This window comes from Symphalangus syndactylus, chromosome 5 (genome assembly GCF_028878055.3).
Source record: "Symphalangus syndactylus isolate Jambi chromosome 5, NHGRI_mSymSyn1-v2.1_pri, whole genome shotgun sequence".
Classification (NCBI taxonomy): Eukaryota; Metazoa; Chordata; class Mammalia; order Primates; family Hylobatidae; genus Symphalangus; species Symphalangus syndactylus.
In genome coordinates, this window is record NC_072427.2 from 13,199,048 (window position 1) to 13,217,743 (window position 18,696).

Here is an 18,696-nt window from a genome sequence, read left to right on the forward strand (position 1 = left end):
TCTTTAAATATTTTTTAAAGATATAATAATTTTGTGTAGCTTAAACAAGCATTTCTTTGATTTTTTTTTTCTTATGTTTACTAAACAGTTTGACTTTTTTCTTCTATTAAATTATCTGTTAATATACTTGGCCCATTTTTATATTTAGAGGTGAGCTGTTTTTTTCTTGTTTATTGTGAGATGTCAATTTTATTGTGGTTTTTTTTTTCAGCTTATTGATACCTTTTTTATTTGGTTTTGACTTTTAGATCATTGGCCTTTAAGTTTTGAGCATCACATTTGTGATCAATTACATTTACGAGTTTTCCACTTCTACATACCTTCAAAATCTTACACCATTTCTAAAGAAGCGTTCCACTTTTTCTACTTCGTTTTTTGTTTTTTGTTTGTTTGTTTGTTTTTGTTTGTTTGCTTGAGACAGAGTCTCACTCTGTCACCCAGGTGCCATCTCTGCTCACTGCAGATTCGACCTTCTGGGCTCCGGTCATCCTTCTACCCCAGCCTCCCAAGTAGCTGGGACCACAAGTGTGCACCACCACACCTGGCTAATTTTTATATTTTTGTAGAGACGGAGACTTACCATGTTGCCCAGGCTGGTCTTGAACTCCTGGGCTCAAACGTTACCCCCACCTCAGCCTCCCAAATTGCTGAGATTACAGGCGTGAGCCACTCTGCCTGGCCTTTTTACTTCATTTTTAACTTTAACAGTTTTACGTTGTTTTATTTGATGGGACTATTTTTTAAAAAAATTATTTTTCAGCCGGTCACGGTGGCTCACGCCTGTAATCCCAGCACTTTCGGAGGCCGAGGCGGGCGGATCACGAGGTCAGGAGATCGAGACCATCCTGGCTAACACGGTGAAACCCCGTCTCTACTAAAAATACAAAAAATTAGCCGGGCGAGGTGGTGGGCGCCTGTAGTCCCAGCTACTAGGGAGGCTGAGGCAGGAGAATGGCGTGAACCCCGAGGGGCAGATTCTGCAGTGAGCCGAGATCGCGCCACTGCACTCCAGCCTGGGCGACAGCGAGACTCCGTCTCAAAAAAAAAAAACCAAATTATTTTTCTATTCACAGATAAAGTATTTTCAATTTAGAAAATTTTTTAAATAAATAAAAATACAGACATCATAAAATCTTTGTAATCACACATAGGGATGACACTGCTAACATTTCCCTGTATTTCTTTTTATGCTTTATATATTTTTAATAAAATTGAGTTTGTTTTATATATATATACACACACTCTTATACATATGTATGTAGTTTGTATCATCCCTATTATTTAACATTATGTCATATGTATCTGTCTACGTCATTAAATAGCCTTTAAATTTTTTATTCATTGACTGCAAAATATTTTATCATGGGAACTATATGATATTTAACAAATCCTAATTATTGGACCTACATTATTTTAAACATGACTGAAATCAAAATACTTGTATGTAATCTTTGTGTCCATATCTATCTGTCTGTCTGTCTATCTATCTATCTATCTATCTGTCTATCTATCTTTCTTTTCCTGGGATTCAAGCCTTGGAATTTGTAGGTCAGAGAGTCTGAACATTTTTGAGAATTTTAGTAAGTGCCACTCTTAAGAAGAGCAAATCCTTTTAAGTCCCTACCAGGAGTCTGCAAATTGCCTTCTTCACCACACTCTTCCAAAATCAAATGTTTTTTTAAAAAACCTTTGCCAATAAACAGAACAAAAAGTGACATTTTATTTTAATTTACATTTGCCTGATTACTAGTGCTGCAGAATATTTTTGCATTTAAATGTTGACTCCATCTGGAATTTATTTTGGTGTTTGAAGTAAGAAGAGGCTCTGGCTTGATTTTTCCCCAATGTTGAAAGTTTCCATCTATTCCACCCCTGTCTGATGATCCTTGTTTATACACTAAGCTCTTATGTAGACTTGAGTTTAAAGACTAACTGCTCTGTCTGTCACTCATAGGTGTACTGGTTTGATCATTGCAGCTTTACCCATTTTACATATCTGCTCATCATTCTTTTATTCTCATCCCCCCCATAGCCCATGTACTGTATGGATGCATTTTGTCAAGTTCCCACCAAAAAATTCCAGTTCAAATTGGGAATTTTGAATGAGACTTAGGAAAGCCGTAAGTTAACTTGGGGCAAATTAACATCTTTAAATCATTCAGTCATATAGAATGATCCATCTCCCCATCATTTGAATTTTCTTTTATATCTCTCAATAAAATTTGGGAGTTTTTATCGTAAAGGCTCTGTAAGTTTCTTGGTAGCATTACCCCTGGGTATTGCATGATCTTTCTTGCTATTTTAATGTAATCTTTTCCCCCATCATGGCTTCCATTATTTTCTTTCTTACAGAAGGCAAAGCTATTAATTTTAGTATATTTTATGGTAATAGCCTTTTAAAATTGCAAGTGCGGGTGTTGAGTTTTATCCATTGTATTTCAGCACTGACTGATATCAAGTTGTTTTTGGCCCTAATGGTGAAACTGATCAGTAAAAGCTCTTCACACAAAACTGTCCTTGAATTATTTACATAAATTCCAGTTTTGAATCTTGCCTTCATATTTCGGATTCATATCCATGTGGCATATTTATTTATAATTTTTCTGTTTGTGCTACAGTGAGAAGTTTTAAGATCAGGATTCAGCCAGTTTTATAAAACTGGGTTTTTTCCATGATTTTTTCACCAAAGAAATGAGCTCTTCCTTAACAGTTTAAAATAACTCACCAGAAACTTTTCTGTATTTGTGATAAATTTTAGAATAAATGCTTAAACTTTTTTACATTTCTTCCATACACGTTGATTTGTTTGCAGTTTTTATTCCTTCTTAGATCAATTTTAAATGTTCTCAGTAAAACATCCATTTCACGGAAACTTTTCTTATGTGAAAAATATTTTTCGTATAGTATTTATTCTCTTACAGTTTGAAAATATACTCCAAATCTGTGATTAGAGCTGCTTATTTTTCTGATTTTCTGTTTTCTCTTTTTCTGTTAAGTTTTTCAAAAACTCAACCAGAAAACCATCTCTTAGATTTATTTTATTAATTACACTGAAGGTTTTCTATGTTTTTTAAATCAGAATTTATGCTGCAATTATAATTTCTTTTCTACTCTTTGATTGGTATTCTTCTTGTTCTTCTACCTATTTTCTTGAAGTGACCACTTCTTTCATTCATTTGTATTCTTTGTTTAAAAAATGAATTCATTTGCCTCTAAGTACAACTTTAGCTACATTTCATGTGTTTGATACAAGTATCATCTTTATAGTATTTTCTAACCAAACTATTAAGAAAATGAATTTGGATTTTGGAGGGTTTCGGTATTTTATTGTTTTACTTCTTAAGTGATTGTATAGGTTTTTTGTTTAATTTTTACCGTTAGTTTTAATATTTATAGCAATAGAGTTAGAAAACATGGCTTGTACAGTTCCTACAATAAATTTGGGATCCCTTGACATTTTCTTTGTGGCAATTTATCTTTTTTTGTTTTTTTTTTTTTTTTTTTTGAGACGGAGTCTCGCTCTGTCGCCCAGGCTGGAGTGCAGTGGCGCAATCTCGGCTCACTGCAAGCTCCGCCTCCCGGGTTCACGCCATTCTCCTGCCTCAGCCTCTCCGAGTAGCTGGCACTCCAGGTGCCCACCACCACGCCCGGCTAATTTTTTGTATTTTTAGTAGAGACGGGGTTTCACCGTGGTCTCGATCTCCTGACCTCGTGATCCGCCCGCCTCGGCCTCCCAAAGTGCTGGGATTACAAGCGTAAGCCACCGCGCCCGGCGGCAATTTATCTTTTAATCATATCTGGCAAAGGTTGATAAAGATTGTTAGAACCGTTATGCTACTTTACCATTAACTTCTCCTTGCATGTCGAACATCAGATGAATCTGTATTTTGTCCATCTGTTGTGTGCATGATGGAGAGTGTATTGGTCAAGCACCAGACTCCAGTGCAGACTCCTGGTCTGCTTTTGATTAGTTATGAGATAGATTCTCTAGTCCTCAGTTTCCCTTCCTCTGAAACAGGGATTAAAACAAGATAACTCCTACCTCAGGGCTTTTGAGAAATAATCCAGGACAAGTGCCTCACATAGTAACTGGCACATTATACACACTCAAAAAGTACATGTATTATAAAACATACACGTTATCCATATGAAATGACTCTGTTTTCCCTGTAATGTTTTTTACCATGAAGACCACTTTTTGGAAGGTAACATTGCTAACCCTGCTTTCCTGGAATCTGTGCTTGCCTATTCAATGTTAGTTTATTTCATTTTCAATCTTGCCACGTTTTAGTTTAGATGTATTCCTTGTTAACAGAATATAATTTGCTGCTTTTGAAATACAACTCAAAAGCCTCTGTAAAAGAGTTTCAATCATTTATATTTATTGTCTTGGCTGATAAGTTGTTTCATGCCTGTTATAACTTTTGTGCATTTTGGCTCTTTAAGTCTTTCCTGCTATATCTATTTCCTCTCATTTCCTTTTATGAGCTACATTTTTTCTTTTTTCTTTTTTTGAGACGGAGTGGAGTCTCGCTCTTGTTGCCCAGGCTGGAGTGCAATGGTGCGATCTCGGCTCACTGCAACCTCTGTCTCCCAGGCTCAAGCGATTCTCCTGTCTCAGCCTCCTGAGTAGCTGGGATTACAGGTGCATGCCACCACGCCTGGCTAATTTTTGTGTTTTTAATAGAGATGGGGTTTCATCATATTGGTCAGGCCAGTCTTGAACTCCTGACCTCAGGTTAACCGCCTGCCTTGGCCTCCCAATGTGCTGGGATTACAGGCGTGAGCCACCGTGCCCGGCCTACATTTTGTTTTTTAATCTACTCTAGGGTTGTAGACTTTAAATACTCAAGGGTTGTAGACTTTATATCCTTTTAAGAGTTCTACCAGTGGCTGCCTTTAAGTTTTTTGGGCTGTTTGTTTGTTTGTTTTGTTTCATTGAGGTGAAATTCATATAATGTAAAACTAACCATTTTAAAGTTATTCAGTGGCATTTAGTACATTCTCAACGTAGTGCAATCACCCCCCTATTCTTTCAAGTTTTATAAAGAAATTTTTCATTTTATTAATCTAATTACCAAAGTTTGCCTTTCTCTGAGTAAGATGAGGATTTCATCAGGCTCTTTTTCTTTCCAGCATTTCTCTAGTAGAGTTAAGGTTTGCAACCCATTCATAAAAATTTCCAGTGGATAAAATTAAATTTCTTTAAACTCTATAACCTCCGTCAAGAATTATGTTTATAATTAGCACACAATTTTGAATCTTGAAAATTTGCATTCAGTTTTCTTACAGAGGGTTATGGATTGAATTGTGTCCCCTCAAGATTCATATGTAGAAGCCCTAACCCATTAGTACCCTAGAATGTGACTGGATTTGGACAGAGGGCCTTTAAAGAAGTAACTGAGTTAAAATGAAGAGTTTAAGGTGGGTCCAAATGTAATATGACTGACATTCGTACAAGAAGAGGAAATTTGGACACAGACACATACAGAGGGAAGACCATGTGAACACAGAAGGAAAACACAGCCACCTGCACACCAAAAAGAGAGGCCTCAGAAGTAATCAATCCTGATGACATCATGATGTCAACTTGCAGCCTCCAGAACTGTGGAACAGTCCATTTCTGTGGTTGAAGCAACCCAGTCTGTGGGACTTCCTTATGGCAGCCTTAACAAACTAACACATATACCAACCACCTTTCCACCTCAGAACCTCAAATACACCATCCTCACTTTATCATCACCTGCACCGGCACCACGTACATCGGCACCACGTACACACACAAACACACTTCATCTAGTTAATTCCTACTCATCAGGGGACCCCTTTTCTAACCACCTCTACCCATCTGTATTACCCTTTCTTTGCACCCTGCCCTTCAGTTTCCCAGCCATCTGTACAATTATATCACTGTTTCCGGGACAGCAGTTTACCATACATCCCCAGCGCCTAGCTTAGCACATGTTCGTTGCCACCAATAATTTACCAAATGAATGGTAGAAGTGCTGGATAAATTCAAGTGATTCTGATTTTGTTACCTATCTTGTTTTCACTGTAACACACACCCTTCATTTTTAGCCCAAGTGGATTTCATTTCCACAACATGGATTTATTTTCTTCAATTGCTCTGTTTTGGCCTTTAGCCTATATTTTGAAATGTCTTGCCTGATTATCACAACAATGCCCACAAAAACCTTGCTTACAAGCAGCAAGTGCCATTGGAGAAAGGCTGTGTATTGTTGTTAATATCACTCAGACAAAAAAGACAAAACCCACACATCATGAAGGCAAATATCCCTCTTGGAGCACCTAAACCCTATACCTATATCCAGCCACCATAATTTGTTTAAAATAAATGTATCCAGCCAGGAAGAGTTACTGGTATTTTTACACTATAAAAGCTTAACTATTTTATAAAAACATATCCCACAAAACCCCCATCCTCAGATCCTGTAGATAATTAAAAGCACACCAATGCACAGAGCTGCACTTGCCGCCAGTCATTCACAGGGGAGAAAACAATTATTCTGACAATTAGACCCATAGCAGCGTGTTCCTTCTCAAAGGTCAAAGACACCTGTGGATGCTTCTGATCACCTTTTAAGAGGGTAATTAATTTGTGTACTGATAAATTTCAAAATCAGTCTAGGAACCTACCTGTTAATAAAACAATGGATAGATGGGATTTTTATTCTGGGGCTTTGTACTCAGCCTCATTTGCACGTTAGAAACCCTGTGCGTCGGCCGGGCGCGGTGGCTCACACCTGTAATCCCAGCACTTTGGGAGGCCGAGGCGGGCGGATCACGAGGTCAGGAGATTGAGACCATCCTGGCTAACACACTGAAACCCCGTCTCTACTAAAAATACAAAAAATTAGCCGGGCGTGGTGGTGGGCGCCTGTAGTCCCAGCTACTCGGAGAGGCTGAGGCAGGAGAATGGCTTGAACCTGGGAGGCGGAGCTTGCAGTGAGCCGAAATTGCGCCACTGCACTCCAGCCTGGGTGACAGAGCGAGACTCCGTCTCAAAAAAAAAAAAGAAACCCTGTGCGTCTCTGCCTAGCAGCTTCCAAGAGCTATTCACAGGGCAATGTTCTTCCTATAAATTCAATTATTCATATTAGGGTCAAGTCCATGCATTCAACCCTGCAGCGGGGAGGGCATTTTTATACAGACCATTGTCTGCCCTGGAGCAACCGTCCCTTGCTACAGCCTTGAATATTTTCAATTCTATATTAAAGAAGCACTTTCCAATACAGAAATGAAATCTATCTGACACCAGTAGTGCCTTTCAAAAGTGACACGTGGGGACCTGTCTCCCCCAACCCCCTGTGTAGAATCTGCCCTCTTGTCAATCAGAATTTCTCACAGCTGTCAGGAAGGCAGATAAAACTCTTCACTTTGGCAAGGGTCCTTTAACCCCACAGCCCACAGCTCAGCCAAGCAAAACCACCAGCCGGCAGGGCGGAGACTTCCATCAGAGGCTAGCTTCAGGAGAGGACACACAGCCTCCAGGCACAGATGTGCATCTTCTGGCCAGGAAAGTTTGTGAAACGTAAACGGGTTTGAAGGTGCAGTGGGAGGGAGTAAATGTGGGGGGGGAATGACATTTTTTTTCCTTCTCATTTTCCTCATTCTCATTCTTCTACTTTAACTACCCTTTCAAAAATCATGTTTAAGTAATGTAAGGTATGGATCTTACCCTCTGAGGCAAGAGCGAAGGGAGAAAGGCAGGTCAGGAGTAATAGTATGAATTGCCAACCAAGTGCCCAGCAGACCTTGACACCTGATTTAAGTTTCACATGCCTGGTGCGGTGGCTCACGCCTATAATCCCAGCACTTTGGGAGGCTGAGGCAGGCAGATCCCTTTAGGTCAGGAGTTCAGGACCAGCCTGGCCAACATGGTGAAACCCCATCTCTACTAAAAATACAAAAATTAGGGCCGGGCGCAGTGGCTCATGCCTGTAATCCCAATACTTTGGGAGGCCAAGGCAGGAGGATCATGAGGTCAGATTGAGACCATCCTAGCTAACACGGTGAAACCCCGTCTCTACAAAAACAATACAAAAAATTAGCTGGGCGTGGTGGCGGGCCCTGTAGTCCCAGCTACTCGGGAGGCTGAGGCAGGAGAATGGCGTGAACCAGGGAGGTGGAGTTTGCAGTGAGCCGAGATCGCGCCACTGCATTCTAGCCTGGGCGACAGAGCGAGACTCCGTCTCAAAGAAAAAGAAAGAAAGAGAGAGATGGGACACAGCATAGACTCCAGAGCCAGGCTTCTCCCTGCTCCTCTGGGCATCTTTTCCCTTCCTCCTCAACCTCCAGGATCCACAGACCCAGGCAGGCAAAGGCTGCACGAGGCCTGCCCCAGAATTCTGGTCAAGGCACCAACAGGAACAAAAGATACAAAGTGAGCGGGTGGCCTTTGTAATCACTTTTCCTGCTATAAACAATTCCTTTTCTCACTAGTGTTGCTCTGAGGCTGATTGATGCACTTGGAGCTGGAAATCCATGAGAAAGTCCCTTTCCCTCTCCAAACTGAGGGCTTCCAGTGGGTTCAGCAAATGTGCCAAGCACCCCCCGCCCCCGCCCACTGCACCGTCCCCACCCCCAAGCTGTCCACAGTGAATGGCAGCATGGGGCAGGAAGCAAGCCTGCCAAGTACTGTTCTCGGGCTAAACACTCCCCAGACAGGCTCCAGCTTCCCATGTCAAAGCCCAGCGCCTCAGTACTTTCTGAAGGCCTTGGGCCTTGATGAATATGTGAGAAAAACAAACATTTGTCCCAGGGTTTGGGAAAGAAAGCAAAGGAAGCTCGGAGAAAGACTCCCCCAGGCAGGCCTGGGAAACCCCAAGGGTCTAATTGAAAGGGTTTGAAATAGTAAATATGAAATCTAAGCCCAGATGGTTCTTTTTCAAAGGGAGCAAACCATTCATTACACCGATTCCTTCCTACAGGATCACCTTAAAAATAAAAAGAAGCAAACCTTCCCCCACAGCTGTCTTGCTGCCAAGTCCCGTCATGATCACGTGGCTGCACGGAACAAGAGTGAGGCAGAGGTGGTTGGTGGGGAGCAGGGGTAATGTCTTCCTTATCTGCCCTCTTGGGTCAAGCTGGTATTAGGGATATTGCTGTCTCCTTCGGGACCCTGGGTTCCATTTCAAAATCATTTCCTGAAAGGGCACCCAAAGGAAAAGGATAATAGAACCTGTTGAAGCCAAGTGGCCCAAGCAAGCTTGGAGATCAACTTGTTGAGGAGGACCTTGAATGAAATGAGCAAAGCCCTCACCCCGCCCACCCTGCCCAGCTCAGCTGCCCTGGCCTGGAAAGAAAACCTGAGCAACACCTGAGAGAAGGAGACTGAGCAAGTGCACCTGCAATCAGGAAGCCCCTATCCAAGAGGGGCAGACCCACCCACCTTGTTTATTCAGCTTCCCTTTGACTTACTCCTGTGTGCGCAGAACACTGGGGAGATGGACACAGCTTAGCCAGACCTGACATTTCCAAATTTCCAGCACCCCTCCACGAGGCCCTGTGGTCATCAGTACTGCACCCCAGGGACCCTTACACACCCTGTATTTCACTAAGTCTAGACACTATCTATTGTAAGGTGCATCATTGTTTTAGAGACCCTAAGAAGGGGGTAAAATGCTACCACTGAGACCATGACATGCCATCAATTTTTAGAAGTAGACTGATTTCAAAGATGTTAATATGCAAAAAAGAGCATCTTAGAATCAATGAAATTCATGAATAGCTGACATTGGCTGGGAACATAGCTGGTGCCAGGCCCAGTGCCAGTGCTTCCCGTGGATCACCTCGTTCACTCCCCACAACTATAATTATCCCCATTTTTCAAATGAGGAAAGCAGGTCTTCAAGAGCTGAATTAGCTTGCCCGATATCACGCAGTGAGGCCAGGATGCACATTCCGGCCTGCCTGAGTCCAGCACACAGCGTTTATACCTGGGAAGCCCAAGTATATTTGGATCTTGAAAAGAGATATGGTCACCCTCATCCTGCTGAAATTCTGATTAATTCTGGAGGGCTGTTGACAAAACTGCATTGTATCCAAGCATCCAGGTCATCTGGATGGAGCCAGGCTTGAAGAACCTGAAGGAAGCCTCCACATATGGATTCATAAATGCCAGTCCTAGGGTATGGCCACAGTATAGTGAGTGTTGGAAAACACTGCTTAGTTTCTTCAGATGGATAACTAATAGGTAATGTGATGCAGTAAATGCAGTGGCCTGCTGCGTTTTGAGAGTCCCCCTTTTTTTTTGAGACGGAGTCTCGCTCTATCACCCAGGCTGGAGTGGCGCAATCTCGGCTCACTGCAACCTCCACCTCCTGGGTTCAAGCGATTCTCCTGCCTTAGCCTCCTGAGTAGCTGGGACTACAGATGCCCACCACTATGCCTGGCTAATTTTTATATTTTTAGTAGAGAGGGGGTTTCACCATTTGGCCAGGCTGGTCTCGAACTCCTGACTTCAGGTGATCCGCCTGCTTCAGCCTCCCAAAGTGCTGGGATTACAGGTGTGAGCCACCTCACTCGGTCTTGAGAGCAGTCTTAACACCTTCAGAGAATTGCTGTGTCCTAGAAATCCAGCTCCTGCACAGCTGAAAAAGCACACTGCCACTCTAACATCAAGGCCCTACTCAATATCTGAACATTGGCATAAGTCAAGCGCTGGGTCCAGAACACTTTTGTCACTTTGGGCTGCCACATGCAGACAAATATGGGTCCACTGAGCACAGAGGGGGGAAAAAATTGCTTCTTTCCGATCCTATTTTTTTGCTCTATCCCCTAATCCTCAGCACAACTCAGCAGCCCCGTGGCAAATGATGCAGCCTCCAGAAGGTGGGGACAATGGAAATTCTTTCTGTTAGAATAAATAGTGACTTACACATTCCGAGCTGATGATGGGCCCTGGATGGAAGGGACGTGGGTTTCAATCACAGCTCCACTCCACTAGCCTTGCAACTCAGAGTGTCTCTATAAACCTATCTGTTCATCTGCATAATATCCCTTAAGTGGTGGCTGTTAAAATGAGATCTCAGGCTTCAAGCATTTAACACAATACTCACATTTAGTGAGTTCCTTTTATTCTCTAAAACCTAAACGTACGTGATGCAGCATTTTTAAATGGAAGAAAAATAGTTACATCAATAAATCAAACAATAGGAGGAAAAGCAACTCCAAAAAAGAGCTGATAATCTCTCTTTCGGTTTGTATTAGCTTGATGCAAAAGTAATTGCAATTTTTGCCATCACTTTCAATGGCAAAAACCGCAATTACTTTTGCATCAACTTAATAGTTCTTAACTCTTTCTAGCAACAGAGCAGTTGTTAGGGATACTGGCTCTGGGTGGTTGGGTTTGCATCTTGTTCCTGTGACCTTTCCCAGCCCTGTGAAGAACCGGGGAAGACTTCGAAATGGGCACACAAGATAACTGGGTGTTCTGGCTCCCGTGTCCTCTGGGTTACCTCCACCTTGCATTAAGTTAAAGCTCTTTTACAATTCTCTAAATTACAGAAAATTTATAGTAAGGCAAATTGTTTTTGTCCATAGAAATGCAGATGTGTTTCAGTAACATCTTACTGGTTCTCTTGTTAAAGAGTTCAATGAAATCTCTGATCTGTGTTCATTTTACGTTAGTATGAGCGTCATGATTTTACTTTTTTGAAAACATTTACTTTCTGAAAGCATTTAACCTTTGACGCTAAGCCTCTATTTCCTCATCTGTATAATGAAAATCATAAAAATGTCCATATCTTAGGGTGGTAATGAGGATTAGTGGGCTAGCCATACAAAGCCCTTAGAAGTGTCTGGCACATCCTAAGTACTCAATAAACTTTACTAAACAAGACAATTAAGCTGTCAAAATTGAGTAATGGTTAACAAATAGAGTGTTCTCAGTTGTAAGTTGTTCTCCAGTATTTTTTTCTTAAGTATTTATCACTGTTATTGCTTCTTTACTCGTGAGCACTCACAGATCAAATAAATAAATAAATAAACAGCAAATAAATGTTGATTATAAAACTTGGAGGGATACAATTATAATTCATTTAAAAAACTTGAATTTTGAAAGGATTTGGGTCTTTATTTGTTTTTTTTGGACACATTATATCTGCCCATGGTTGCAAACGTATATTGTATACATAACGTATATTATATAACTAACAAATTATTTATAGTTCATTGACGAAGACAACTGATCAATATTTCATAGTCTCCCCCAAACAATGCAGGGACTTCCAAATGTCCCGCACCTGAACAACTCTGAAGATCACTTATCTAATGGGTTCACTAAAAACAGCAGACAGGGGATCAGAGTACCTACTCCTGATAGACTGATTTTATACGTATGTGATTAAGTCAATCTAGTTCATCTGAGATTAAGGACGCTTCAGGACGGGAACTTAGAGAAAGGCAGAAAAATAAAACAGCAGCCGCCAGGGGTACAGCACTTGACTTATCTGTGTATTCATCCAGCAATGGATATTTCGCCATGTCCTCAAGAAGTTCAGAGTCTAGTAGGGGAGAGGAACAGTTTTCATGAAGACTTTCCCAAAACAAAGAGTGTATGATGAGCTCCTTCGGAGGTAAACGGAAGCAGAGACACAGGGGCAAAGCTGATATCACGGAGGAGACAACACTTCCATTGGTCCCTGAAGGATGAACTCGGGCTTGAGAAGCGAACAAGTCAGGGAGTGATATTTCAGGCAGAGGGACAGGAAGTGCTAAAACAGGTGTGAAAGAGCCTACCGACGTAGGGAAGAGAAAGACATCAATTTGGCTTGAAATATTGAAATACATGACATAAGGCTAGAAAGGTAGCCAGGACCACATCAATTAAACCAGACTTTTTTTTTTTTTTTTTTGAGACAGTCTTGCTCTGTTGCCCAGGCTGGAGTGCAGTGGCACAAACTCGGCTCACTGCAAGCTCCGCCTCCCGGGTTCACACCATTCTCTTGCCTCAGCCTCCCCAGCAGCTGGGACTACAGGCACCCACCACCACACCCGGCTAATTTTTTGTATTTTTCAGTAGAGACGGGATTTCACCGTGTTAGCCAGGATGGTCTCGATTTCCTGACCTCGTGATCTGCCCGCCGTGGCCTCCCAAAGTGCTGGGATTACAGGCGTGAGCCACCGCGCCCAGATTAAACCAGCCTTTTAAGCCCTATAGCCTCCAGAGGCTGATATTACAGTCCCATGTAAAACTAGCGAAGTTTGAAGACTAAGCTTATACATTTTGTAATCACTAGAGCTAGATTTTCAAAACCTATACTTTTTCTCAAGATGTGACATTATAAAGACCTAAGAACCATGAGAATCTGAAAAGACAGCTGAAAGCCCTAACAACAAATTTCTGGAATACATCACAGTCCTGGAGAAAATGTCCCTTATTTATGGGGGGAGAACAAAGAACTGTCCTCTGTCCAGTCAGGGATGCCCAAGACTCCTTCTAGTTGTTGCTTAGCACAGCCTCTGTTCACAAATGAAAGCATCCATGCAAGTGCCTGGCTGCTTCCTACGCAGCTGTCTTTTATTTCCATAAAGCTGTTCTTTGGTAGAGAAGCAGCGGCCGGTGGCTCTTTCCCTCCAGCACTGTCCTCCTGACACTGAACTGTATCTGCGTTACTAGGCACACACCAGGCACTCAGGATGATCTTCAGTCATCCTGAACCCTGAGGGGGTTATGGCTGGGGGATCCTTGCAGGAGATGAAGAGGGTTTCCTTGGCTCATCTTTCCATTCCGTGGTTCTGGAGGAGCACTTCCCCAGCAAGAAGATGGCCAAGAGATATCTACATGTACACACACTGTTCTGTGCAAGTGATTGTCTCCACCTGAGCAAAGCAACATGCCAGTAGCAGCAAAGCTATCCGAAGGGCATCATCAACCCTCAGATACATTCACCTCAGCTAAAAACAAGCACAAATCAAGGCTGCCTTTTTCCTACTTTCCTCCTCTTCCCCATTACCAAATGTGAAAGGACAGTCTTCAAACTGCCAAACTGGAGAGGTTGGCATGGGCTCCAAAAGTCAGCCACACTCATCCAAGCCATGCCTCCAACTTTCCAATATGGCCGCCAATATCTCAAGGGCTAACTTCAAGTCTCTTTCCCTGAATTCAGCTAGCCACTCCCACTTGAGCACAAATTGGAAATGCAGGTGTTTCCTAGGAACACCGGTTCGTATTTGGAAAAGCAGAGTCAGAACTTCCACCTCCACGATGTGTTTTAGCCAAAGCCAAGGCCTCACCTTCCCATGGGACATGTAGGTAAAGGGACCCAGTTTTGACTCTAAGGGCAGAATCATATAAGATTCAAATAGTAACTTTGGTGCATTTAGGAAGTCATGTTGGGAAGGAAAAACTGGAAGGCTTACAGGAACCTCTCAATATTCAAGGTGGGTGTATTTTATAGCAATGTCCACATGTCCTGGGCTGTCCAAGACAGTCAGCCTCCTTTTAAATATGTCGATTGAAATGTCCTGATGTGGGGGTTGGAGTTGGTTGTACAAAATAAAATGGCAAAAAAGCCAACAGCAGGCTGGCTGGGGGAAGCGGCTGGGGGACATTGAGTAGGTGGGACAGTGCAGTTGGGGACAGAGCAGAGAGAAGTGATGCAGGACCAGCTTGGAGCTGAGGTGAAGGAGGAAAGATGACAATCATTCTTTATAAAAGGACCATCAAAGTTAAATAACAGGCGACCAGAGGGGGAAAGAAATCACAGAACATCACTGTGTGTTCTGTGATCTATTAGGGATTAGACGCTTTCCTTCTCAGATGCCAAAAACAATAAATCTCTGGTTTCGTGTTATAAAAGTGAACATTTTAATTATTAGGAAATTTTTATTTGTACAACATAAGGAAAAAGCATTACACTACCTGAGGGGTAAAAGTTAATTTACAGAGTTCACACTAAGAAAGTAATAACTTTGTTGATTTTTTCTGATTATAATAAGGATCCTTGTAAATGAAAAAAAAGAGAAATCACTAGGAATTATAAAGACAAGAAATATCAACCATAATTTCACCACCCAGCTATCAACATCTGGGTGCCTATCCTTCCAGACTCTTCTATTCACATATATCATTTAATGTAAAAAATGGGAAAGAACTATACACGGTATATCTTGCTATTTCCCTTGTTTTTTTTGTAGATATCTTTTCACATCAGCAAACTATCATGCCAAACCCCTATTGACTCCAGTGGGGAAGGCACCAGATTCAAGCGGCTGCAGAAAAGACCCAGAGCCAGAAAACGAAGCATGGGGGCTTACCTGAGAGGAGGGAGTCCAGTGCTGGTGGGCTGGACAGGAGAACTGTAACCGATTGCAAAAGGCATGCAGTTTATGTAGCAGTTTCGTTTAGTACCTCCCCGCCAAACAGCCTCCTCCTGGCAACCTTCATGCAACCCAAACCTCGGAGCTACAATCCTCTGTATGGCCTATGTTTTAGGGGGACGGGCCAGAGGCTCAGATGTTCCTCATAGACAAAAAATGAGTCTCTGTGTTTCCCACTCCCGATTCCCTAGCTCAGAACACACATTCAGGTGCGTCTGCCATACAAGGCCATTCTCAGGGTGTGCCTAAGTTATTGCTATCAGGTGCATTTGTCAGAGGTGTTCAAACCAGAGCCACTCCATTTTGAGTGAGGGCTGGGAAAATAAGGCTGGAACTTGCCGGGCTGCACTCTCAGAAAATGAGGCATTCCTAGCCTCTAAATGTTTACAGTTAAGGGAACAAATTAATGATGTTTACTAAATAGACCCAGACTTGGGAGCATGCAGATATCTTGATATCTGGAGAACAAAGACATTCCTAATTTTGCTTTAAAGATAATATCAATTCTTGCAAAATATTGTAATTAAGAAAATTAATCCTTCATCATGAACCCTTGTAGCAGAGCACATCTCCCCATATACACAAGCATTTTATCTAGGATGGACGCGTTCCTCCTCTTCCTTTCAGGAACGTCCTACTCTTGTCTATGGAGTAGCTGTTCTTTCACTACTTTACTCTCTTAATAAACTTGGTTTTGCTTTGCACCGCAGACTCGCCCTGAATTCTTTCTTGGCGAGATCCAAGAACCCTCTCTTGGGGTCTGGATCCGGACCCTTTCCTGTGACACATTTACCATACACAAATATAAATCTACATCATCATTTTCCATGACTCTATCCTATTCCATGAGATAACATGCCTTCATTTTTTTTAATCCTTGACAGAGAGAAAAGCGTTTCCAATTCAGCTGTATTATAAACACTCCTGAGACACACATCCTTGTGCATAACTCTTGGCTCATTGCCTAATTATTTCTTAGGAGAAAATCCCTAGACCTGGAATTGCTGAATTGAGCATTTGCACTTTTTCGAAGGGTGTTGATTGATGTTACCAAGAAGCCCTCTGGAAAGGCTGGACCAATGTCCCCCTTCGCCAGCAATATAGGGAAACATCCTCTCCCTACACCTTCACCAACTCTGGGCGTTGTAAAACGCTTCTACTTCCGCTCGCACTTTTTTTTTTTTTTTTTTTTTTTTTTTTGACAGAGTCCCTCGCCCAGGCTGAAGTGCAGTGGCGCCATCTCGGCTCACTGCAAGCTTCACTTCCCGGGTTCACCCCGTTCTCCTGCCTCAGCCTCCTGAGTAGCTGGGACTACAGGCGCCCGCCATCACGCCCGGCTAATTGTTTGTTTTTGTTTGTTTTGTATTTTAGTAGAGACGGTGTTTCACCGTGTTAGCCAGGATGGTCTCGATCTCCTGACCTCGTGATCCGCCCGCCTTGGCCTCCCAAAGTGCGGGATTACAGGCATGAGCCACCGCGCCCGGCCCGTTGGCACATTTTAAATAAAGCCCATGAGTGTTCTGCTTTGTCTTGACCTCCAACGTGCCTGGACAGAATCCCCGAAAGGGGAGAGAGGAGACCCAGGCAGAGGCAGGCACTCTGGGTACAGGGAGCTCCTTTCCCCGGCCTATCTCTTCCCAGGCAGAAAGTGAAAAGGCCCCAGGGGACAATCTCTGTCAACCGGAGGTTGGAGAAACTCGAGGGAAAGAAGGGGCCCAGCGTGGTTTGTAACGCGCCTCCTTCACACGCCCAGGTGGAAAGGCTTTCCCTCCCCCTTGGCCTCCTCCGTTCCAAACAACATCTGCTGGCGTTAGCCGGGGAGGAAGAAAGGGGAAAAGCAAACACGAGGACGAGCAGGGAACAGCTGGGTCCTGCAGGTTAGAAGGGCAGACTGTTCCCACCGGGGACCCCCTTTCAGCTGCAAACTGCCGTATTTGACATTTCAATGCGGCCTAGGGGAGGGAGACGGGAGGGAGAGGAGAGAGCAAAGGGGGCCGGCCTGAAGACCTGAATAAGGCAAAGGAGACAAAAAATCTGCTTCTCTTTAATTCCAACACTTATTCTTTCTGCCTTTTCTCCCTCAGCAGAATGTGGCATTCAGGAGCAAATGGGTTTTCTCTCACCCTCTTTCTTTTTCTTTTTTTTCCCTTTGACATTTAAAAACAATATACACTTGGGTGCATTGAAAGTTGGGGAGGAGTTCGGGGAAGAGGGAAGAGGAAGATTGTTTCTGGAAGAATTGAACCTCAGGAAAGCTGCTTTCATCTTCCTTGTGACTTGTCCTGGCAGCCGAATTCCTTTTCATCACTTTGGAGAGGAAAAGTGAAAGGACTTGGATTTTGCAAGCAAAAAAAGTAAAGTCTCCCCTATCTAGTGAATGTGCACTGTGGTGGGGGAGGGACTTGCGTATTCCTTTGGAAAGGATCTTAGAACATTAAGGGGCAGTATTCCGGTGAAGCAAACCCCAGAAAACAATAGCAACAATACCTCTGAATGGGGGCCAGGGTTAAGCTGGGGCCACAGCAAGGCTTTTCTCTCCCCACCCATCACTGAGGCTGAGCCTATGGCACGGGGATGAGCTCCACTGCTTCGGGTGGGAGTAGCGGTGAGGGGTGGGGGTGAGGGGGTGCCAGAGCCCAGGCTCCAGCTTTGGCTCCTGGATACACTGCTAGATGGAAGAGAAAACACACTTCACGGCCGGGCGCAGTGGCTCACACCTGTAATCCCAGCACTTTGGGATGCTGAGGCAGGCAGATCATCTGAGGTCAGGAGTTCCAGACCACCCTGGCCAACATGGTGAAACCCCATCCCTACAAAAAAATACAAAAATTAGCCAAGCGTGGTGGCAGGTGCCTGTAATCCCAGCTACTCGGGAGGCTGAAGCACAAGAATCGCTTCAACCCGGGAGATGGAGGTTGCAGTGAGCTGAGATTGCGCCACTGCACTCCAGCCTGGGAGATAGAACGAGACTCCGTCTCAAAAAAAAAAAAAAAAAAGGAAAGAAAACACACTGCACAGTCAGGCTTGTCTCTTCCAATTTTTCTATCCCTCTCCTCAATTTGCAGGTGAGAAAACTAAGGCCCAGGAAGATTAGATAGAATACTGAGAGTCACAGAGCTAGGTGATCCAGGCCCAGGACACAAGTCCTTTCCCTACCAGTGAAAGAAGTGCCTCCCTCTTGCTGCCTGCCTCTCCAACTCACTCCCTCTTCTGTCTGTTAAAAAGAGATTGATCCTCCCCTCTCCGTCTAAGTCACAGTCACCAGCCGCAGTGGCTTTCTTCACCCACAACAGAGCAAAAGTAGCCAGGAAATCAAGTGATGTGTCCCCCTGGGGTTGGAGAGAGGAGAAA